This window comes from Grampus griseus (genome assembly GCF_964374135.1).
Source record: "Grampus griseus genome assembly, chromosome: 10".
In the NCBI taxonomy this organism is placed as follows: domain Eukaryota; kingdom Metazoa; phylum Chordata; class Mammalia; order Artiodactyla; family Delphinidae; genus Grampus; species Grampus griseus.
Genome location: NC_139004.1, coordinates 83,421,715 through 83,445,798, shown reverse-complemented (window position 1 = coordinate 83,445,798; position 24,084 = coordinate 83,421,715). Strand labels below are relative to the sequence as shown.

Sequence of the window (24,084 nt, the reverse complement as noted above, 5' to 3'; positions counted from 1 at the left end):
AGAGTGAGGGGGTTACACATCCCAAAAAAGAATCATTCATTGATTGGTTCACTGATTCAGCAAACTTTGGGTGTTTTACTATAAGCCAAGCACAATGCCAGGCTCAGGGAGTTTAGTCTCTGTCTTTATGGATCCTATGGTTTGATGAAGGAGGCAAACAAACAATACGTAATAGATAACTAGTAAAAAAATAGATAAGTAGATAGGCAATTGCAATTGCCATGTGCGACACAGACAAGACACAATATGACTAGAAACACAAGAGGCAACAATTACAAAATGCCTGTTATGCTCCAGGCACTTTTTTTTACATGCTTTGTATGTACTGACATTTAATGTTCCCAATAGTCCTGTGATGGTAGCTACGATAATAACCCCCATTTTACAGATGGGGAAACAGGTTGGTTAATTGGCTTGCTCGAGGTCATATGGCTAAGAAATAGTGAGGCTGGGATGTAAATCTACACAGTCTAGCTTAAGAGTTATAAACCATCGTGTTTTATGCCCCTCAAAATGGACGCAGACCTAAGAAAGAGCCGCGGAAGCTGATCTGGTGTCTTTTGTGATGCCTGGAGCACACATAACGAGTACAGAGTGAATGTATGAATGAATGAATGAATGAACGTGTACATAGTACAGCTATGTACGTATATCTTTAAGAATTCTATCTGGCATAAAATGAACTGTTGGGAGTCCTGCATTACCCATCCTCATTTTTTTTCCTTTCTGAGTGTTTGAGCTATTACCACCTATTTCAGCCAAAACATTGCTGCACTCTCATGTGAAAGGTGAAATGCGATAATTAGACAGAGCTCATTAAATCAGTTCAATGATCCTGAAGTAGGAACCAGAGAACCATGATTTCCTAAAATGTTTCAAGTATTAGTATGCAGCGAGAATAATCAGGCAGACTCTTACAAGACTGCTCTAAGAAAAAAGCCCATCGATCATAAACACAGAAGCACCAAAGACGTATTTATTGCCTTTCCTTAGCATAGAAAGCACTGTGCGCAAGTGCACGTGTTCAGAAAGAATTCAGCTGATTCACATTCTCAGGGAGTGTGTGTGCACTAAAGGTTTGTAAGGATCAGATTCTTCTGAGGCTGCTTGAGGGATTCAGCAAGCAGGCGCCCTTCAAACCAGTTTAAAGTGACATCTTTGTGAACCTGACGCTGTGGGTCTTTGAAACAAGTTAGAGTGCCTTTGGCCACCTGGTAGAAGAGCCACGCTCTCTGCTGTCCCCAGTCAAACAAGAAGAGAATCCACCAGGTGCATGGTCTGACTGCAAGGGTGCTTTTCCAGGCCATGTTTCAATCTTAACAGCACGTTGATCCTCTTGGGAATTAATACCCTGAAAGTGTCCAAGCATTTGTTCAGCTCTTGGGATATTTAACCCATGTGAAATGAAAGGGGGGAATGTTTGGTGACTGTATAATTTTTGAAGTCCTTAAACCTTTAACATGGTTGGTTAGCTCAGATGTCCACCTTCCTTGTTCAGTCCTTGTACATGGAGGAAATAGCCCTTGCCTACTCTTGGGCTAACTCCTACTTGAAGGCCCAGTTGAACCTAGTCTGAAATGATTCAGCACGAGTTTTTTGAGAAGACAGCATTTAGTGAAAGTTACAACTTTAGGAGTTCTGGATGTGCCACACAAAATATGCTGCTTTGTTGGTATATTGATTATTTTGAGATATAGACACTTTAAAAATGTATATATATATTTTATTGAAGTATAGTTAATTTACAATGTTGTATTAGTTTCAGGTGTGTAGCACTGTGATTCAGTTTTATTTATTTATATATATACATATATATATATATATTTATTTTTCAGATTCTTTTCCCTTATGGGTTATTACAAAATATTGAGTATAGTTCCTTGTGCTTTACCGTAGATTCTTGTTGGTTATCTGTTGGTTTTTTTTTTTTTAATTTTTTTTATTTTTGGTTGCATTGGGTCTTCGTTGCTGCACACAGGCTTTCTCTAGTTGCGGTGAGTGGGGGCTACTCTTCGTTGGGTGCGCAGGCTTCCCCTTGCTGTGGCCTCTCTTGTGGAGCATGGGCTCTAGGCACACGGGCTCAGCAGTTGTGGCTCTCAGACTCACAGGCTTACTTGCTCTGCGGCACATGGGATCCTCCTGGACCAGGCCTCGAACCCCTGTCTCCTGCATTGGCAGGCGGATTCTTAATCACTGCGCCACCAGGGAAGCCCTGGTTATCTGTCTTATATATTGCAGTATGTATCCCAAACTCGTAATTTATCCCTCCCTCACCCTTTTCCCCTTTGGTAACCATAAGTTTATTTTCTTAAATAATTTATTTTATTATTATTATTTTTTTAGATGGAGAATTTTAATTAAATTGGCATAGTTAAGACCAAAAAAGGTAAAGTGGACATTGTCAGTGTATCTTCAGCCCTTGCCTTAACAGGTGAATGAACACAACCTGAAACGCAGGTGAATCTTGCTGGTCTATGAGACAGTGAAGGGAGCTTCTCAATATTTAAGTATATTAATATAACCAGTTATAGAAATCTAAATATAAAACCAATCTCCGATAGGGTTTGAGAAGGCATTCACCATATCCCTGAAAAGTGTAACATTCCTTATTCAAGTTTAATCACCTCTTTAGAAGGGGAAAATAGTGATAGTACTTGCTGAACCAGAATTACTATCAAAATTCAAAAAGCTGACCATATTCATTTAGCCACGAGACAATCTTATTTAAATCAGGACAGAAATATTACATCAGCCATTCATGATCTGAATTCTAGTGTATGAGATCTATTTAAATACGGTACACATAAAAAGTCATGAGACATTTGTTTCATAATAAATAAGGCAGTGGCCAACTATTACTCATTAGTAGCTTTTTCGAGATAAGCTATCAAGTCTGCCCTTTCTCCCTTCTTCTTAATGCCAGCGAAGATCATTTTTGTTCCAGGGATGTACTTCTTGGGATTCTCCAAATACTCCATCAGTGTCTCTTCTCCCCAGGTGATGCCTTTGTTCTTGTTGGCATCTGTGTAAGAGAATCTGACAGTCTGACCTGTCTTTCGCCCAAACAGGCCATGGAGATTTGGCCCAGTCTGTGCTTGCCTCCCTTTTCCACAGTCTGACACTTATGAACAAAAATCTTCTTTCCCTTCTCAACATCACCCTTTTTTTTTGTGTGTGGTATGTGGGCCTCTCACTGCCGTGGCCTCTCCCGTTGCGGAGCACAGGCTCCGGACGCGCAGGCTCAGCGGCCATGACTCACGGGCCTAGCCGCTCCGCGGCATGCGGGATCCTCCCGGACCGGGGCACGAACCTGTGTCCCCTGCATCGGCAGGCGGACTCTCAACCACTGCGCCACCAGGGAAGCCCACCATCACCCATTTTTAAATCATTCTTTCTCCGTGTACGACTAAGACGTTCCCGCTCGCAAGCTGAACGTCCCCCTCTCTAATCTATTTATTTTATTTTTGACTGCGTTGGGTCTTCGTAGCTGTGTGCGCGGGCTTTCTCTAGTTGCGGCGAGCGGGGGCTACTCCTCATTGCGGTGGCTTCTCTTGTTGTGGAGCACGGGCTCTAGGCTCACGGGCTTCAGTAGTTGTGGCTCGTGGGCTCCAGTAGTTGCGGCTCGTGGGCTCTAGAGCTCAGGCTCAGTAGTTGTGGCTCACGGGCTTAGTTGCTCCGTGGCATGTGGGATCTTCCCGGACCAGGGCTCAAACCCGTGTTCCCTGCATTGGCAGGCGGATTATTAACCCCTGCGCTACCAGGGAAGCCCCCATACGTTTATTTTCTATGTCTGTGGGTCTATTTCTGATTTGTAAATAAGTTCATTTGTATCTTTTTTTTTTTTTTTTTTAGATTCCACATATAACTGATATCATATGATATTGTTTTTCTCTGCCTGGCTTATTTCACTTAATATGGTAGTCTCTGAACTGCCCTTATCTGCCTAGAAACACATCCTTCAGAAGGAGCTCAATTGTCATAAATCTCCTCCCCAGGAAACTCCAGGGAAGGTTGATTCATCACAGGAGAGAAAACTACAAGTCCACACCACACCCAGTCAAAAACCTTGTCACAAACAATCATACCTCTCATCTGTTCTTTTACGGCGCCATTCATCTTTTTTGAAAATCATTTACTCTCCCCTAAGAGGCCTACATGCCCCCTTCCCTTTCCCTGTAAAGATGGTATTTAATCCTGAATTCTCAAGCCACCTCTTTGAGTACTTATTTATTTTTCCCTGGGTATCTCCCATATATACATGAGCCAAATGTTTATAACCTTCTGCTTGTTTTTCTCTTATTAATCCTTTATTACAGGTGTCTCAGCGAAAAACTCGCAAGAGTAGAGGAAAAAACATTTTTTCTCCTAGACACTAACTTTCCTATATTTTCCTATACTTCCATAATGCAATTTACATAGTGCTTGTTTAATGTCCGTAAGTATAGACTGTATTTACTAGTTCACCATTATGTTACCAAGTCCAGGCTCGTACTGCTTGCCACACAGCAGGCCAAAAAATTGAGAGATGAATTGTTGGGGCAAGGAATAGCAACTTTATTCAGAAAGCCAGCAGATGGAGAGGATAATGAATAGTTTCCCAAAGAACTGTCTTACCCAAGTTAGAATTCAGGCTTCTTTTATACTAAAAGGGAAGGTCGTGTGGTTGGTTGTTGCAAACTTCTTGGTATCGGAATCCTTTGTTCTTGCAGCTGCCCAGAGGTCAGGTCACAATGTTTCAGTATACCTGCAACAAATATATATATATATATTTTTTGCGGTACGCGGGCCTCTCACTGTTGTGGCCTCTCCAGTTGCGGAGCACAGGCGCCGGACGCACAGGCCCAGCGGCCATGGCTCACCCGCCCAGCCGCTCTGCGGCATGCGGGATCCTCCCAGACCTGGGCACGAACTCGTGTCCCCTGCATCGGCAGGCGGACTCTCAACCACTGTGCCACCAGGGAAGCCCTACTTGCAACAAATCTTAATTCTCTGTTCTGCAACTTTTTATCTCTATCGGAATGGAAAAGTGTCATACCTTTAAAGGTCAGAGCCTTGAGAATGGGCTACCCTGTATATTTCAAGCAACATTCTTAACTTGTAGCAAAAGCACTAGAATACAAAGGTTAAAGTGAAAGAAATAGGTGTAATATGGAGTCAGATTTGTTCTTCCCTACTACAATTACATACCCCGCGCGTGTGTGGCCCATTGTAGAAGTCTAATAAGTAGCTTACAGTGGAGGAATATGTCCTGGAAACTAATGAGTTCTATTTCACACCATCTGTGGGAGCTTTCTGAAGCTCTGTGGTGTAATTCTTATTACTGGTTTAATATTTCCTCATGGGGCTTCCCTGGTGGCGCAGTGGTTGAGAGTCCACCTGCCGATGCAGGGGACACGGGTTCGTGCCCCAGTCCGGGAAGATCCCACGTGCCGCGGAGTGGCTGGGCCCGTGAGCCATGGCCGCTGAGCCTGTGCGTCCAGAGCCTGTGCTACGCAACGGGAGAGGCCACAACAGTGAGAGGCCCGCGTACCGCAAAAAAAAAAAAAAAAAAAAAAAAAAAATCCTCATGAACTCTCTTAGTTTGAGTTCCTCCAAAACAGAACCTAAAGCAGGATCTTGGGTGCAGGAGGATAATTTGTGAGATTTCCAGGAAGCAGGAGGGAGGAGTGGGGGCAGCTGTGAGAGCAGGAAGGAGAAAAAGCCAAGAAAGACATGTCTGTGGGCAACTGGTGCTCATTTCTGCAAGGACCCTGACTGAGGCCCAGAGGCCGGGGCATTTGTCCACAGCTCCCTCGTTGTGGAGGGTTGCCACAGGGTTCTTACCTTCCCTGCCTCTACAGAAGCAGAGAAGGACAGTGGAAGTGTTAATGGGAGCCGTCAAATTTGCCAAAAACCCACCTTGGCTGAGACTGAAATCATGAAAATGTCCGGCTGCTTGACCAGAAAATGTTTTCTCTTTCATTTCTTATTGTTGAAGTATAGTTTACAATAATTTACAACTTACAAGGATTTACACCACATCTTCTTTAATCTGTCGATGGACATTTAGGTTGCTTCCATGTCTTGGTCCTTATAAATAGTGCTGCAGTGAACGTCAGGGTGCGTGTATCTTTTCGAATTATGTTTTTTGCTCCACATATAGGCCCATGAATGGGATTGCGGATAATGCTTTCGGTTTTTTTGTTTGTTTGTTTTGTGGTACGCGGGCCTCTCACTGTTGTGGCCTCTCCCGTGGCGGAGCACAGGCTCCGGATGCGCAGGCTCAGCGGCCATGATGCTTTCGTTTTGTAAGGAACTTCCATAGTGTACTCCACTGTGGCCGTTACCAACGTACATTTCCAAAAACAGCTTAGGAGGGTTGCCTTTTCTCCATGCTCTCTCCTGCATATTTTGTATGTAGATTTTGATGATAGCCATTTAGACTGGTGTGAGGTGATTCCTTGTTCTAGTTTTGATTTGCGGTTTTCTAATAGCCATGTGGAGCATCTTTTCATGTGCATTAAAAAAAAAAATCAAAAACAAAACAGTGTGCATTAAATTTACCTCTTGAAATTGGTTTCTTAAAAGTCCGCCCTGATTTGAATTCTTTTTCGATCAGGTACCCCAGGACATTTCTTGAGGGCAGGTGTCCTTTAGAGCAGGGGTCCCCAACCCTCGGGCCTCGACTTGTTAGGAGCCAGGCCTCACAGCAGGAGGTGAACACGGGAGAGCTAGCGCAGCTTCATCTGTGACTCCCCAGCGCTCCCCGTCACTCCCATTGCCACCTGAACCTTTGCTCGCATTACCGACTAAACGATCCCCCCATCTCTCCTATTGCCGCTGGAACCATCCACCCCATCGCTTGCATTACTTCCGGGACCATCCCTGCCCCTGTCCATAAAATTGTCTTCCATGAAACCAGGCCCTGGTGCCGAAAAGGCTGGGGACCCCTGCTTTAGAGCCCCGCAGGCCTTGTTATGAAGTGTCCCTTAGGGGGATACCTAGGACCGGTTTTAAAGTTGTTGTTACGGGAAATGGCCACAAGGTGGCAGCATTTTTTCATGCCCCACTCGGGTTACCGGCAACCAGAGCCTTAGAGAAAGTCCTGTTACTGGGTCGTAGATTCGAGTGGACTGTGGCAGAAGAAACACCCCAGAGCTCGTGTTTCCTTACTTCTTCCTCCTTACCCTTCGCTCCCCGCTCCCCCCACGACAATTCCCAAGCCCTGCCAAAAACGCTATGCTGAGCTTGCTGTCGTGCGGAGGTGGGGAGACTCCGAGGAAGGACGCTGCCCATGGGAACCCCACCACCAGGAGACTTGGAGACCAGGTGATTTTTCAAAGCTCATGCAGCGTGAGGGTCCACCGACCTTTGGGTGCACTAGGCTTGGTTGAGCTGTAGGAGGGCCCGCCTGCATCTGGAGGTTGTCGTCCGCCTGTCAGGTCCAAGAGAGGCTCATTTGCTGGCACCTGCTTCCCAGTTCCCTCACCTCCACCACGTCTAGACTTGGGACCCAAGGCTGCTCTGCCTCCAGGGATGTGACACCAGCCCAGGTCACCGAGCCCTGAAGGGAATATCGGTGGCCTTTCTTCTCTTTCCTTTTCTTTTGAAATTTAATTTTTATTTTATATTGGAATATAGTTGATTTACAGTGTTGTGTTTGTTTTGGGTGTACTGCAACCTGATTCAGTTATACAGATAGGTATATCTATTGTTTTTAGGATTCTTTTCCCATATAAGGTATTACAGAGTGTTGAGTAGGTTTCCCTGTGCTCGACAGTAGGTCCTTTGATTATCGCTTACATATATATTACTGTGGATATGTTAATCCCACCCTCCTAATTTATCCCTCCCCATCCCCGTCTTGCCCCTTTGGTAGCCATAAGTTCATTTTCTAAGTCTTTGAGTCTTTTTCTGTCTTGCTAGGGAGTGCATGTGTGTCATCTTTTTAGGTTCCTCATTTAAGTGCTATTGTATTTTTTTTTTGTCTGTCTGACTTCACTTCGTATGATAAACTCTAGTTCCATCCATTTTTCTGCAAATGGCCGTCTTTTCTAAACTGATTTTCTAATCTAGGTAGAAATGGGAAGCTGTCCTCTGGAAGTGTATTAAAAAATTTTTTTTTTAATGTAAAGAGAAAACGTCAGTGCAAATTGGGTGCCGACTTTAATGTTTTTTGGAAACAAAAAATTGGCCCTGGGTATGAACCCCTCTGCCTTTGCCATGTTTTCATTTTACTGGAGTGTAGCACTGATCCTCGTGCAGTGAAGAAGCAAATGCCCCTGTGACCCACCCTGAGTTCCCTCCCTTACTTGCCAAATCCTGGTAGAAAGATTCCTGTTTTTTATGTAGATTCGTATATTCTTTTCTCTGTCTTTCTGTTCAAGATCACTTATTTCTCTTTTTCTTATTATGTAAGCAATGCATTTTTATTCTGGAAATTTTAGAAAATACAAGAAAGATCAAAGAAAGAAATAATAGTCATTTATATTTTCCTTACTTAGATACAGCCAAGCTCACCTTTTTGTATATTTTCTTTTGGCACTTGATCCAGGTATTATGAAAAGCACTAATTATTTAACTTCCAGAAACACATACCTATTTATTTCCCACAAAAATGGAATCATACTACATAAGCTGTCTTGGATGTATTTAAATATTTATTAGTGTCTGTTACGTGCCAGCTCATATATAGTGGTGTATACAATGTTGAACAAGACTGACGGGCTGTCTGCTCCCGTGGTGTGTACTGCCAGGGACACAGTGAAAATCATAAGTGCTCTGAAAGTCATGGGGGGATGTGATAGACAAAAGTCAGCATTCTAGTGTATCATAACTTTTGCAACCAATCCCCTATTCAGGGGCATTTAATTTCCTTAATTGTTTCTATTGTAGACTTCCCTGTCGTAAACATTTTAGGATTAAGTCTTTATGAAAAACCGTCATTTTTTACTTGGACTCAAATTCCTTAAAGTGGAATCCCTGAGTCAAAAGGAATACAAATTTTTTTGGTCTTTTGCTAAGCATTACCAAAGTACTTTCTAGAAAACTTATACCAACTTACACTTTCACCTGACCTTTTTTTTCCCCCCTTTGCTTCCTTTGTGCAGCCAGACTGAGTTTCATGAATTGAGAAAGTAAAATGAAAGTGGCATAAATCTAAGCTGGGAAATAGAAAGAAAGAGATAGGGAATCATTGGTGGGAGAGGAGCCCAGTTTCAGATGTTTTGTCTTCAGGGGTTTCCTGTGATCTGCTCCCTATGTAATAGTTAGGAATAAATCTCACAAGTTCTGTAGTGCGAGCTGACACCAGTTATTTACTGCCTTCACCACGTGCCAGAAGCTCTGGTAAGCCCTTCACGTGCGTGATCTGAATTAAGCCTCAGAACGGCCTGATGATGGTGGAGCCGGACCACGACCGGGTCTCTTTGAACTAGAGTAGAAATGTCAAGCTGGGAGCCCCGCGGTCTGATTTCTTTGGCTCACACAGTGTGGCCCGGCACAGCATTTAAACATTTATCGACATAGTTCCAAACATTTTAAAACTGGAAAATGTCACAGAAAATCTGTCTTTAAAACTTTGGAAAAATTGCAAGACCTGGGCACACTGGGGTCATACTCCCACTTGCTGACAGTGGGTGTGTCGTGGGGGGCTTCTACACAAGGGACGTGTGTTCTGATGATGATACTATTGAGCTAAGACTAGCGGCCACTAAGGAATTCCTCCTTCAAACCGATAGTAACTCTGTGCTTGGGACACGGCGGGGAGCTGTGGGGAGAATGCATGATGCCCCTCCTTCTCCAAGCCACTTCCTTACTTATTTACTTGCCGGAGTTTGTTGCCTGGATGTTAACTTTGGGACAAGACAGGACTGAGCAGAAGGAGGGCAGATGTGGGTCCAGCCATCACCATGACCCAGCCTAGGCTCTAGAGGAGGGGACGCTGCAGAGGCTCACTTAGGTGAGGGTGTCCCAAGCTGTTGGGGGGACAGCCTGTAAAATGAGTCTTGGTTTCTGGGTGTCTGCCCTCCTCCTCTTACATCCATCTTTCTCATTTCCTGTGTTATTCACCACCTAAATTCTTTTCTAGTACACGTCACCACACGCTTCCTGGCCATGTGGGTCTCCCTACTCTATCTCGCCTTAGGAAGTAGTGGACTTGGCCATTTTCAGACTGTTGTCTTCTTTTCTTAGTACGTCTCTGCCAAATGCTTGCCCCACAGCCTGGCCGTGTGCCCATCTGTTGCCCGCTTGGCGCGTGTGCACCCATTGGTTTTCTGCTAGGAGTGGCTGTGGCATTTGTTCACCTCCTAACTCTCTGTGGCTGGAGGGCACACGGGGGCTCTGTCAGACCTAGTGGCTTTGGAAGCCAGAGCTTGGCTATCTCGTCTTCATTTTGTGTTTTGTTTATTTAGAGCCACAGAGCGCAGCGAAGAAGTCACCTTTACGTATGTGCGCTTCCCATACACCAGCCACTGTGCCAGGTGAGGGGTACCAGGAAGGAGAGGGCAGTGAGGGCGTCAGAGGTGCCAGCAGAGGGTATGAACCAGATCAAGTGTGGCATCTGCACCAGCAGGGAGTAGATTCAGAAACTCCTCGCGGCAGAACGCACCAGGTCAGGGAGACTTCTGGAAGGTGCTGCAACCAAAGCCTTCACGCCAGGAGAGAGCTCTTAAAAACACCCAAAGTCAGGGCTTTTAATGTCCATCCTGTTCAAGCCCCACTTCCTCCTTAAGCCCACCTGAGTGCCTCTGTCTTCAACGAACTCTTCTGTCTCCAAACTTCTGTCCAGTACAGAAGCCATTAGCCACCCGTGGCTGCCGATATCTGCAGTGTGACCAGGCTAAGTTGAGATGTAATGTAAATATAAACTACACGTGGGGTTTGAAGGCTTAGGACACACACAAAGATAGAATGTAAGATATCACGTTAATAAACGCATATTGCTTACACATCGAAATGACATTATTTGGCTATATTGGATTAAATATATTATTCTGTCTTTTTACTTTTATTAATATGGCTATTAGAAATTTGAAAACTACATATGGACATCTCATTTGTGGCTCAAGGGAGAGTCCCGCTGTAGAGCCCTCCCTGACTCAGCCACATCAAATATGGTTCTCTATGACTTCGCCGTGTATTTGTTACATATACATATATATACATGTGTGTGTGCGTGCGTGCGTGTAAGTATAGTATATATTCTCAGTCTCTCTAAGTAGGTAGAAGACAGGACTAATGTCTCGTCTCGTTCCTCTGTGTTTCCTCACTCTCTGCCCTGCCAAAGTGCCCCTTTTGCTATTAAAGATCCAATGTGTGTTTGATAACAATTCTTTCATTCATTTGACAAATATTTGTTGAACTCAGACTCTGTGCCAGGTTCCCCTGGGAACTTAATAAACTTTAACTCAAAACCTGGCGTAGGGAAAAAGAATGTAGGAATTATCAACTTTATTTTGCAAGATAAGGAAATTGGGGTAAAAAGTTTAAGTGATTTGCTCAAGGTGACCCACTAGGTGAGGGGCAGGAAACAGGATTCCAGAACTCTTTTTTTGTGTGGCTCCAAATCATGTCCAGCATGCTGATCCTGTTGAGAATCCTTCACCCCAGCCCAGGTGCACCCTAAATCCTGTCTTCTTGTTTGTATATGTGCACTTATTACAACGCTCTCTAATCGTCCATCTTTCCCGATAGACTCTGAATGGGAGGACAGGAACTATGTCTCTGCTGATCCCTGTTGCGTCCCTGGGGCCTCGCACATGCCTGGCACCTCGTAAGCACTTAGTAAATGTCTGTTGAAGATATTTAGTAATAAACGAGTGTGCCTTCTCCCTCCCACCGTTATAAAATTCATGTTGAATTCCATTTTCCTGGAGAGGATACAAATTGGAATAAAGCTCTATAGCTGCTTTCTCAACAACTGAAATATTGTAAACATTCATTTTGTATTTTATTTATTTAGAGCTCTACAATGCAAAAAAGAAATCCATTTAGAGTCTGGGGAAGAAGTCTCTCTTTCCCTGCCGGTTCTGCTTTTATCTTATCTCACCTACATGACAAAACCAACCACCTGTCTTTTGTCAAAATACACTATGCATCCTCATAACAGCTGCGTGCTAGCTGCTGCCAGGGCCTTGGTGCAAACCCGGGACTGATGGGTTTTTAAAATTATCTTGGCATAACTTATTTGCCATAGAGTATCTGAATGGATTGTAACATGCCAGGACCACCTAATGGTTATAAGACCGGAAACCATCCTGCCCACCAGGAAAGAAAGGTAGCCAGACATGGAGAGAAGAACACTGAGCTACAAAGCATTAGAAGTGGTTACTGGTCTCAGCTTTGTCATTACTATCTCTGTAACCTTGAATGAGCCATGCTTCCTCATTGTCATGAACCTAGTTCTCATATCTATAAAATTGAGGACATTGAAATAGATCAGAAAGGACAGCAACATGGCATACGTACCACCCTGCTGTTGCTGTCTTCCATTGCAGACATTGCTAATCAATCACAATTTACTTTCCATTGATCCAGGGTACAGCTTCATAAACCTTATCACAGCACTGCTTACACTGTCACTCATCAGTCACTGACCATTGCCAGGCAAACAGTCCTTTTTCTCTTTTTGTGCAGGGTAGGGAGAAGAGAAGAAATCATAGTAGGATAGCTTTTATTCTTAAAAACCTTCCCTGCGTTAGCTGGAAGTCACCAGCGTGGTCATGATGATATCGCAAACAATCCTCTGAGATGACCCTGGTGTGGAAAGGTCATTGAGCCCTTCTGGTTCCTGGCAACACTGAGGTGGCAGAGCTCTGAATGGGCTGAGACTTTGAGGGAATTGGCCAGGGACCGTATTCTTTCTGAAGCTCCACTAGTGGGTCATCATCAGGACTTGGTAGGGAAGGGGGCTGCAGCCTTGTTTCTTGGGACAATACCCAAAACTCTGAGATATTTGCTGGATTGTGGGAACTTCTTCCTAGTGGTTAGAACATCAGTATCTGGCTCTCCAGACAGCTGTTTACATTTGGATTTCTTTGGGCTAGTTTCGTGTAGTGGAAAAGGCAACTGGGGAATGACTTTTCCTGGCAGAGTACTATTAGGTGAAATAAAGCCACAGACTTTATTGACTCTTTTTAAAGAATAAGAACATATGCATAGATCAGTGTCCAAAAGGATAAAATCATGATGGCTAATGTGTTTTTTTTTGCCTTTCTTTTTTTTAAAATTTTATATTGGAGTATAGTTGATTTACAGTGTTGTGTTAGTTTCAGCTGTACAGCAAAGTGATTCAGTTATACATATACATATATTTATTCTTTTTCAGATTCTTTTCCCATATAGGTTATTACGAGTATTGAGTAGAGTTTCCTGTGCTATACAGAAGATCTTGTTGATGATCTGTTTTATATATAGTAGTGTGTATATGTTAATCCCAACCTCCTTATTTATCCTTCCCTCCCCACCTTTCCCCTTTGGTAAGCCTAGGTTCGTTTTCTAAGTCTGTGAGTCTCTTTCTGTTTTGTAAATAAGTTCATTTGTATCATTTTTTTAGATGTCACTTATAAGTGATATCATATATTTATCTTTCTCTGTCTGACTTACTTAGTATGATCATCTCTAGGTCCATCCATGTTGCTGCAAATGCCATTATTTCATTCTTTCTTATGGCTGAGTAATATTCCATTGTATATATGTGCCACATCTTTACATGATGGCTAATGTTTATTGAGTGTCTGCTAACTGCCAGGCAGTGTGTGAAATGCTTTTCAAATTCCATCCCACCTCATTCTCACAACAGCACTAAGAGATGAGTGTCCCTGTCAGCCCCATTTTGCTGACAAGGGCACTGAAGCTGAGGAGGGTGTAGTAACTTCTCCATGGTCACAAGCTTGTTAAACAAATAAGCAAGGATATGAAGCCAAGTGTGTGACTCCAAAAGCAGCCCTCTTAGCTTCTGCATTATACTGCCCCACCCAGAGTTTGAAAGTGATTTGTCTCAGAGTCTTGAGATTAGAGGCGATTCAGCGTTTTTTTTTTTTTTTTGTGCTTTTCTGAGTTTTCAAAATTTTCTACATTGAACCTATATAACTATAGAAAACAGAGGGAAAAGTCTTAAAAAGAAACAACTCACAAGACAATGAATCTGGAGTCAGAGTTAGAAGATCTGAATTTAATACCCAGCTGTTTTTAACAGATTGTCTAACCTTAAGCTGGTAATTTCCCTTGTCTCAGTCTTGGTTTCCTTTTCTATAAAATGTGATCATTGGACTGAAAGATCTGTAAGATTCCTTCTGGGCTGGAAATTATATACATGTATTTGGGCAGGGGTTAGGAGGTAGTATCTAGTAGATGAATTCATCAGCTTTTTTTTTTCCACCTGGGAGGTGATGATTATATAAGAGTGAGAAACTCTTTTGGGACCATATGGTATAAAAAATTCAGAGCGGTTTCTGTGTGAGTGCTCTAGAAGCACAATAGCTCAATTTTATTACAACTATGAGTTTCTCAAAACAAATGTGTTAGAACATGACCTTGGTTGTCATCATGGGACTCTTCATACAGAGCTTGGCCTTTTCTTTTTTTTTTTTTTTTACATCTTTATTGGAGTATAATTGCTTTACAATGGTGTGTTAGTTTCTGCTTTATAACAAAGTGAATCAGTTATACATATACATATGTTCCCATATCTCTTCCCTCTTGCGTCTCCCTCCCTCCCACCCTCCCTATCCCACCCCTCTAGGTGGTCACAAACCACCGAGCTGATCTCCCTGTGCTATGCGGCTGCTTCCCACTAGCTATCTACCTTACGTTTGGTAGTGTGTATATGTCCATGCCTCTCTCTTGCTTTGTCACAGCTTACCCTTCCGCCTCCCCATATCCTCAAGTCCATTCTCTAGTAGGTCTGCGTCTTTATTCCCGTCTTGCCTCTAGGTTCTTCATGACATTTTTTTCCCTTAAATTCCATATCTATGTGTTAGCATACGGTATTTGTCTTTCTCTTTCTGACTTACTTCACTCTGTATGACAGACTCTAGGTCTATCCACCTCATTACAAATAGCTCAATTTCATTTCTTTTTATGGCTGAGTAATATTCCATTGTATATATGTGCCACATCTTCTTTATTCATTCATCCGATGATGGACACTTAGGTTGCTTCCATGTCCTGGCTATTGTAAATAGAGCTGCAATGAACATTTTGGTACATGACTCTTTTTGAATTATGGTTTTCTCAGGGTATATGCCCAGTAGTGGGGTTGCTGGGTCTGGCCTTTACTATATAGTCCATGTCTGTCATCAATGCCTGTCTGGTTGTCTAGTTTAAATTTAGTGGTTTTGCGGTGTTGAGGTTGTGATGGGATTGTTAGAGTTAAATACATGATGTTTTATTAATTTAGTCGCGTTTATAGATCTTGAGAGGCCTGCAGTGATAAAAATCTGAGTTATACATTGCATTAAGCAGAGTTATATAAAGCCTGTTGAATATTAATTTTGTAATGATTCACCTTACAGTTTTATGAGACTAGATATAAAAAGATACCATGAATAATTGAGCCCATGATTTATAAAATGAAGTCTAGGGAAGAAAGAGTAATTGGAAGTGAAAAGAGCAAAGCTTTTCCCTTTGCTGAGATCAAGTTAATTCAATCTCAGCCCGTTCCTGCCAATTCAGGTCCCCTAGGTTCTTAGAGTATTAGACGAATGTATAGTAAAAAATACAAAGCAAATACAATGTGGATATTTTCTACCATATTACTGCTTTCATTATTTTTAGTTTAGCCTCTAAATATATTTGATTTTTATCATCTGAATATTTTATAAGTCTTTTTATAAATCTTTTTCCAGGTTATATTTTTCAAAAATTGTTTCTAAAATAAAGCAAGTTCTTGCACGTGAGAGATGAAATTACTTATATCTCTTACCTCTCAAATTGCCCTTTGCAGAAGTTATATAGATGGGCAATAAGCATGTTAAAAGATGCTCAACATTATTCGCCTCAAGGAAACCCACATTCAAACCACAATGAAATACCACCTCATACCTATCAAAATGGATAAAATTAAAAGACTGACAATACCAAGTGTTGGTGAGGACATGGGGCAACTGGAACTCTCATACACTGCTGGGAGGAATGTAAAATTGTAAAACCACGTTGGATCACCGTTTTCAGTTTTTATAAGATTAAAAATACCCTTACCATAGGACCTGGCCGTTCCACTCCAAAGTATTCACAGAAAAAAAAGATGTGAGACACACAGACACAATGGAATGTTACTTGGCCATGCAAAGAATGAAATTTTGCCATTTGCAACAACATGGATAGACTTGGAGGGTATTATGCTAAGTGAAATAAGCCAGACAGAGAAATACAAGTACTGTATGATATCATTTATATGTGGAATCTAAAAAATACAACAAACTAGTTGAATATAACAAAAAGGAAACAGACTCGCAGATAAACAGAGCAAACCAGTGCTTACCAGAGGGGAGAGGGAGAGGGGCAGGATAGGGGTAGGGGTTTTAGAGGTACAAACTATTGTGTATAAAATAAGCTGCAAGGATATATTGTACACACAGGGACTATAGTCAATATTTTGTAATAAGTATAAATGAAATATAACTTTTAAAAATTGTGAATCACTACGATGTACATACACCTGAAACTTATATCATGGTGTACATCAACTATACCTCAATTAAAAAGGAAAACCTGACAAATGTCCATCAGTAGATGAATGGCTAAACAAATTGGGGTATAGTCATACGATAGAATACTGTAACATAAGACAAAACAATAAAAACGAACAAACTACTGATATGTGTAACAACGTGACTATATCTCAGAAATATGCTGAGTGAAAGAAGCCAGATGCAAAAAAAATTCAGACTGTCTAATTTCATTCGTATGAGATTCTAGAAAAAGCACGTCCAAATATAGTGACAGGAAGCAGATCAGTGCCTTCCTGGGGCAGAGGTAGGAGGTGTAAAGGGGGGAATGGAGTATGGAGGGACATGAAGGAACTTCTCGGGATGAAACGTGCTCTATCTTAATTGTGGTGGTAGGTACAGGAGTATATATGTATTTGTCAAAATCCAATGAACTGAACACTTAAAATGGGAGTATTTTATTATATGTAAATTATACCTCAGAAAAGTTGATTTTGAAAATGGCTTTTGCAGTATCTCTCTTGCTGGTTCATCAACATCTCTAAACGACCTAAGATCTTGATTCTAAATCAAGTTTCCGTATTTACTCATTGTGGGATCGTGGCTCTCATACTCCATATATAAAATAGGTATAATTACTACATTTGGCCAAGCTTTTGGAGTTGCCCTGAGGAACAGAAGAGATGGTGAATGTGTAAAAGTGATTTTTGAATCATGATACTCTGCAGAAAATTGGCTGTCACTCCCACTTTGTAGTTCACTCTGCAAGTCAGAGTGAAATTACCTTGAAATGGTGCCCCATCTAAAATTTCAGACAGTTGATCCTCTTACCTGGGCCCCAAATGAACTCTCCCCATACTGAATGCCAGGCCAGAGCCAGAGAATCCTAGCAGATTTTCTTAGCACTTTTAAAATATCCGCCTGCCTCAGTCCGTGTGACATAGCGATCAACCCACTCAGGCTCTGAGCCTTTCACTTCCAGCGGTGACAACCTACACAATTGTTCCCCCGAGTCAAGACACACTGTATGAGTCATCTTAGCTTGTCAACTAGGTTTAAGTTTCATTTGACATCTTCGAAGAATCTTCTGTTTCCAGAGCAATGAACTCTGTGTCGGAGGCTAACCTAGTTGTGGGTAACAACGAAGATATTTATATATAGAGAGAGATGTCCCTTCTGCAAATTAACAACTTGTCTTCTGGGCAACGAGTTGACTTTGAATGGACAAGGAACATTGAAAAGTTGGGCCCTGATTTAATCTGAAGCAACACAGGCATTCGATTGACAAAAAGTCACTCAGTATCTACTATGTGCTGTGTTCTAGGCCCTGGGGCTTTAGCACTGAATAGGAAAAGCAAGATCTTCTTCCTCACAGAGCTTACCTTCTCTTTGCGGGGAGGAAACGAGCAGTCAAACAATGAGACTTAAGGATCCTACAGGATATAAATAGGGGGAGAGAAAACACAAATATAGGTTGATGATATTTAGGATACAGTGGTCAGGGAAGGTCTCGTGTGTTGGGTTGGAACGATGAGATGGAGCCAGCTGTGGGACAAGCTGGAGAAACAGTGATCTAAGGAAGCAGTGGGGACGGCAAGTTAGAACGGGCTTGGCAAAGGAAGGAAGGAAAAGGAGGCCAATGCGAGAAGTACTGAGGGTGAAGGGAAGATTGTCGTGACATAAGGTTTGAGAGGTGAAGAGGGGATGGAGTTTGTTTTCTGTGAAAATCAGGAGACACTGAAGAGTTTTAAGTGGGGGAGGGAAATGATCTACTATATAAATATGGCCACCGTGAGAAGAAGGAATTGACTCGGGCCCAGGTCAAGGGGGGCAGTTAGCATGAAGGCTGTGGAAGTAGTCTAAGGGAGACATGACGGTGGCTTGGACTAGGAATGGTATTGGAAATAAGGAGAGAGGAACAAATAGAGGGAACGTGTTTGAGAGGTAGTGCTGCTAGGATTTGATGAATGGGAAGAGGGGTGATGAAGAAAGAGCATGCATAGTTTTATGGCTGGAGCAACCAGGAGGTGATGGGAGTCTTTCTTAGGAGACCACCTAGGTTGACTGCTTACAGTGTCTGCATCCTTTGTCTGCCGTTAGAGCAGTGACCGAATTACTCTGAAGACTGAAACAGCAGTAAGTATTTGTAAATATCCTGTGACGTGAACTCTGGTTGTAAAGACTATATCATCTCCCTTCTCTGATTCGCTAGACATGCTAATAAGTGGGCGCTGGAAACGTTAACTTCTAGTCACAACCTTCTTTTGCTAAAGCCGTTTTCAGCAGACACCAGTTCAGGGCAAGATCCAAACCTCTCTGGCTTCTGTAGTTTATTGCTGGTATGTCACTGTTCACTACATGCTCACTGCAGGGAGAGGGCTCTGATGAATTGACATTCGCTCTGGGAGACTTTTGAGAAGGTTGCCTATTTTTGTTAATTATGGCTCGTGAATTACTTTGTCAGAAATTTTGAAACCCAGAAGTCTAAAAAAATTATGAGGTATTATTAAATATTGCTAATTTCTCTATGTGGTATGAGATTTTGGCTGCGATTGGATCTTTGGGCTGTTTAGTTCCATGTTTATCATCTTGTAGAGAGTCACAGGTCCAGTTCTGCCTATTAAAGCAAATTTTAAGTTTGTTTCAAACAATCTGTTGGATAAGCATGTGTTGAGACCTTGTTGTTTGTTCTCTATTCATGGGCAGTAAAGTAGTGAGCTTAGCACTGGAATACAAGCATCTTAGCTTGTGAAAATAACGTCTGAGTAACAGTGAGAAATGTTATCTTTTAAAATGTTCTGAATTATTTTCTTTTCCATTATAAAAATAATATATGCTCATCCTAAAAATTTTGGAAGGTACAAAGTAAAACTCAGCCATAGCCCAATCGTGAAGAACTCCATGAGATGTTGAAGTTTCTCATAAACTGGAAGGGCTGGAACGAGCTTGTTCATTGATCTGCACCATCTCCTCATTTTGCCTATGAAGAAACTGAGGCCCAGGGCAGCAATGAGTCGAGAACCCAGGTTTCCTCACTACCAGTTTTGAACTGCTTCCCTGATTGTTTATATGGCTTCATAAGTACTTCACATTCTTGGATTCTCACTGGAGGCACAAGGATCTGCTACCCCCTTTTTAAAAAAAAAAAAAATTATTTATTTATTTTGGGTTGCACTGGGTCTTCATTGCTGCACGCTGGCTTTCTCCAGTTGCCGCCTGCGGGGGGCTGCTCTTCCTTGCGGTGCGCAGGCTTCTCACTGCGGTGGCTTCTCTTGTTGCAGAGCATGGCCTCTAGGCGCGTGGGCTTCAGTAGTTGTGGCACGCAGCCTTAGTAGTTGTGGATCGCCGGCTTTGGAGTTCAGGCTCAGTAGTTGTGGTACTCGGGCTTAGTTGCTCCGCACATGTGGGATCTTCCCGGACCAGGGCTTGAACCCTTGTGTCCTTCATTGGCAGGCAGATTCTTAACCACTGAGCCACCAGGGAAGCGCCCCCCCCCCTTCTTGAGTTAAGGGCCTGTGACACGTCTTGTCACTGAGCATACGCGTGGCTCCATCTGCCCCCTGGTGTTCGGGAGGCTGAATGGTCTTTTCTTCTTTTCGCTTCTTCCCCGTGGTTCTTAAGTAAGGATGGCATTAAATGGCCTTGATCTAGGTGAGTAGTTCCTAAAGAATGGTTTTTGGACTACCGCATCAGAATTATCTAGGGTACTTGTTGAAAATGAAGACTCCTGTGCCTCTACCCAGGCTTGTGGAATCACAATCTCTAGGGGTGGGACTGGGAATCTGACTTCTTAAACTCAGATCCACTGAAAAATAATACTTTATCAAGAGGAATAAAACTTTTTATATTTTATCATTCAAATTGTCTTCTCTATGTTGGATAAATAGAGAGATGGATAGATAAGTAGATATATTGATGGATAGATGTATAGGTGTTTGTAAATGGATAAAATGTTTCTGTTTCCATGCAGAGAAACTCTTAATGGTTATCTTTTAGGTATAAAAATGGGGTGAATGGGAGAGTGGGGCTTTCTCTGTTCTAAGACACTTAGAAACCTGGATACACAGACCATAGATGTGTTTAGAATTCCTAAACACATTATAAGTATTTGTGCAGTTAAGCTATTTCTTTGAGAGACTAGAAATATCTATGTAATATTATTTAATTTGCTAGTGTGTGTATGGCCAGTGGAAGAAAGGGAATACTCCATAGCTGATATAAGAGGACACAGAAGGAACAACCAGGGGGCTCAGGGGAGATCAGAGTTAGTTCATTTATTCACTTACTCATTTATTCAGCAAATATTCATTGAAAAACACCTAGTGTGTGCCAGAAACTGTTTGAGGTGCTGAGGACACAGGAGAGAACAAGTCAGCAGGGTCCCTGATCATGTAGCACTTCTAGTCTACTATGGGAAACACCAATAAAGAGTTAAACAAGATAACTTCAAATGGGGACAAATGCTGTGAAGAAATAAAGGAGCTGTACCATTATGAATGATCAGAGGGCCATTCTCTTGTGGACAGGGATGGTCCCTCAGAGATGACATCTCAACTGAGACCCTAACGGTAAGAAGAAACCAGCCAGGGGCATACCTGGGGAATAAGCGTTCCAGAAAAGGGAAGCTGCATGGACAAAGGTCCCAAGGTGGATTAGCTTGTTGAGTTTGGGGTACATTAAGAAAACTTGTGTGGCTAAAGCTTAATGAATAACAGAAGATACAAGATACAGTTTAAGAGGAAAACAGCACCAAGCCATGTATTATAATCATGCCAGAGTAAAGAATTTGAATTTCATTCTAAGTGTAATAGAAAGTCCTAGCAGAGCTACACTGAGAGAGGGATGAGTTGATATCTTTGGATTTGGGTTTTTTTTAAAATCACTGCAGCACTGAAAATTATGTAGAAACGTACAGTAAATTGTAAATAGATGTGCAAATACTTGGAAATCATTAAAGAAATGGTAAGATATACCATATACATGGAAGGGGAAGATCAATATCATAAAATGTCGATGTTTACAACAAAGTATTTATAAATTCATTGCAGTTCTAAGCAAAATCCCAACAGCATTCTAAAATTTGAGTGGCAGTGTAAAAATTCACGAATTTATTAACAAGGGAGTTTTGCTAAAGGAGAAAAAAAGAGTTAGGACTCCACTAACTATCAAAATCTATTATAAACTCTTAGTAATTAAGATACTGTGTTTTTGGTGAAAGTGTACAGAAAAATAGATGAGTGGTGCAGAATAGAGAGCCCAGTGATGAGCTGAACAAAATGGATGTTTCTGTATGATACAGGAGGACTTGGACGTCCCAGTGGGAAACATAGAGAATCAAGAGTAAAGGGTGTTGGAACAATTGGTTTTCCATACGAAAAAAATGATATTTTTTTTTCTGTGAGTCTGTTACTTTTTTGTTTTATTCACTAGTTGTATATTTTTTAGATTCCACATGTGATATATGGTATTTGTCATTCTCTGTCTGACTTACTTTACTTTACATAATTCCCTCCAAGTCCATCCATGTTGTTGCAAATGGCAACATTTTATTCATTTTTTATGGCTGAGTAGGATTCCATTGTGTGTGTGTATATATATACACACACCACATCTTCTTTGTCCATTCACCTGTTGTTGGGTAGATGCTGCTGGTACTACTTTGAACTCCAAGAAGATGTGACCACTTTTTTTTGCTTCATTTCTCTACTGCCCAAAAGTTCTTCCTAGTATAACACTTGCCCCTGTTGCTTCCTTTGTCTTCCAAGTTATGAAATTGTCATCTAAAGAAGCCAGGAATTTGTCAGCTGCTCACACTTTTAGCAAAATGAGATGCTCAACTGATGTCTAAACAATTTCAGTCCTCTTTATCCCCATCCCTCCAGTTATGCTCCCACACCTTTCTTTTTCTGAGCATTTTGATTATTGTGATAAAATATACTTAACGTAAAATTTACCATTGTAATTATTATTATTATTATTATTATTTTTTTGTGGTACGCGGGCCTCTCACTGTTGTGGCCTCTCCCATTGCGGAGCACAGGCTCCGGACGCGCAGGCTCAGCGGCCATGGCTCACGGGCCCAGCTGTTCTGCGGCACGTGGGATCCTCCCAGACCGGGGCACGAACCCGTGTCCCCTGCATCGGCAGGCGGACTTTCAACCACTGCGCCACCAGGGAAGCTCCATTGTAATTATTTTTAAATGTACGATTCAGTGGCATTAAGTACACTCACAATGTTGTACAGCCGTCACCACCTCTGTCTCTAGAATCTTTTTCATCAGCTCATACTGAAACTCTATGACCATCAAACAGTAACTTCCCATTCCTCAGTCCCCTCATCCCCCGATGACCTCTGTTCTACTTTCTCTATGAATTTGACTCTAGGAACCTCTTACAAGTGGAATCAAACAATATTTATCCTTTTGCATCTGGCTTATTCCACTCACCATAATGGTTTTTTTTTTCACCATAATGTTTTAAAGATTCAGTCACATTGCAGCGTGTATCAGAATTTCATTCTTTTAAAGAATGGATACTATTCCATTGTATGTATATACCACATTTTGTTAACCCATTCATTCGTTTATGGACACTTGGGTTGTTTCTGCCTTTCTGCTGTTGTGAACAATATAACAGATAGTGCAGCTATGAACATGGTGTACAAATATCTGTTTGAGTCCCTGCTTTCAGTACTTTCTGGTAACATACCCAGAAGTGGAATTGCTGAATCATAGTAATTCTATGTTGAATTTTTTGGGGATCGAGTGCACTGTTAACTTTGGCAAATTAAAGAAGGGGGCATGAGATGCTGTCCCGAATCTCCCATTTCCTGGTTGGTCACAGTTCCTTCAGGTATGTCACCATTCCCAGAGTGATTCTGTTATTTAAAAATATTGGGGTTACTGTAACTCATCCATCCTAATTCATTCAGACTTGCAGTTCTTTGCTCATCCTCAGATACCTAATAGCACAAATATCTTTCCCTAAATTTTATGGGTGAAATTATATGCGCTAATTGCATTTGTGTATTTGGTACGTCCGAAGATCTTAACACACAGCCCTCACTGGTGTTAAGAGTCATGGCAGAATATATTTACATAACTCTCTTAGCTTGCCTTTTCTCCCTTCCTTTCTTTAATCTCCTTCCAAATACCATCCACTCTGTTTCTATTCATAGGCTTTGGGGTTTTCAAATTGATGCATATTTACTTCGTGTATAGTGCTGTTTGTCACAGGCAGCAGTCATTGTGCATGGGGCCATGGAATCAAAGAACTTACTAGCTGTGTGTAACTTCATACAAGAGATTATATTTCCCCGACTCAGTTTCCTCATCTGCACCATTTAATAAAACCTATATTATTTTCGGAGTTTCTAGATACATCAGAGGCCACATAAGTGGTGTACCCAACTCTGGCTTATGGTGGGTGCTCG

General features: G+C 42.0%; 1 pseudogene across 1 annotated transcript in view; it reads right to left on the bottom strand.

The window, feature by feature from the left end:
* Positions 1-2,855: 2,855 nt before the first annotated feature.
* Positions 2,856-24,084, bottom strand: part of LOC309828289 (cytochrome c-like) — a 73,278-nt pseudogene continuing 52,049 nt past the window's right edge. The window contains exon 2 of the transcript in view: positions 2,856-3,160. The product of the transcript in view is annotated as a cytochrome c-like (transcript). The remainder of the gene's footprint in view (positions 3,161-24,084) is intronic.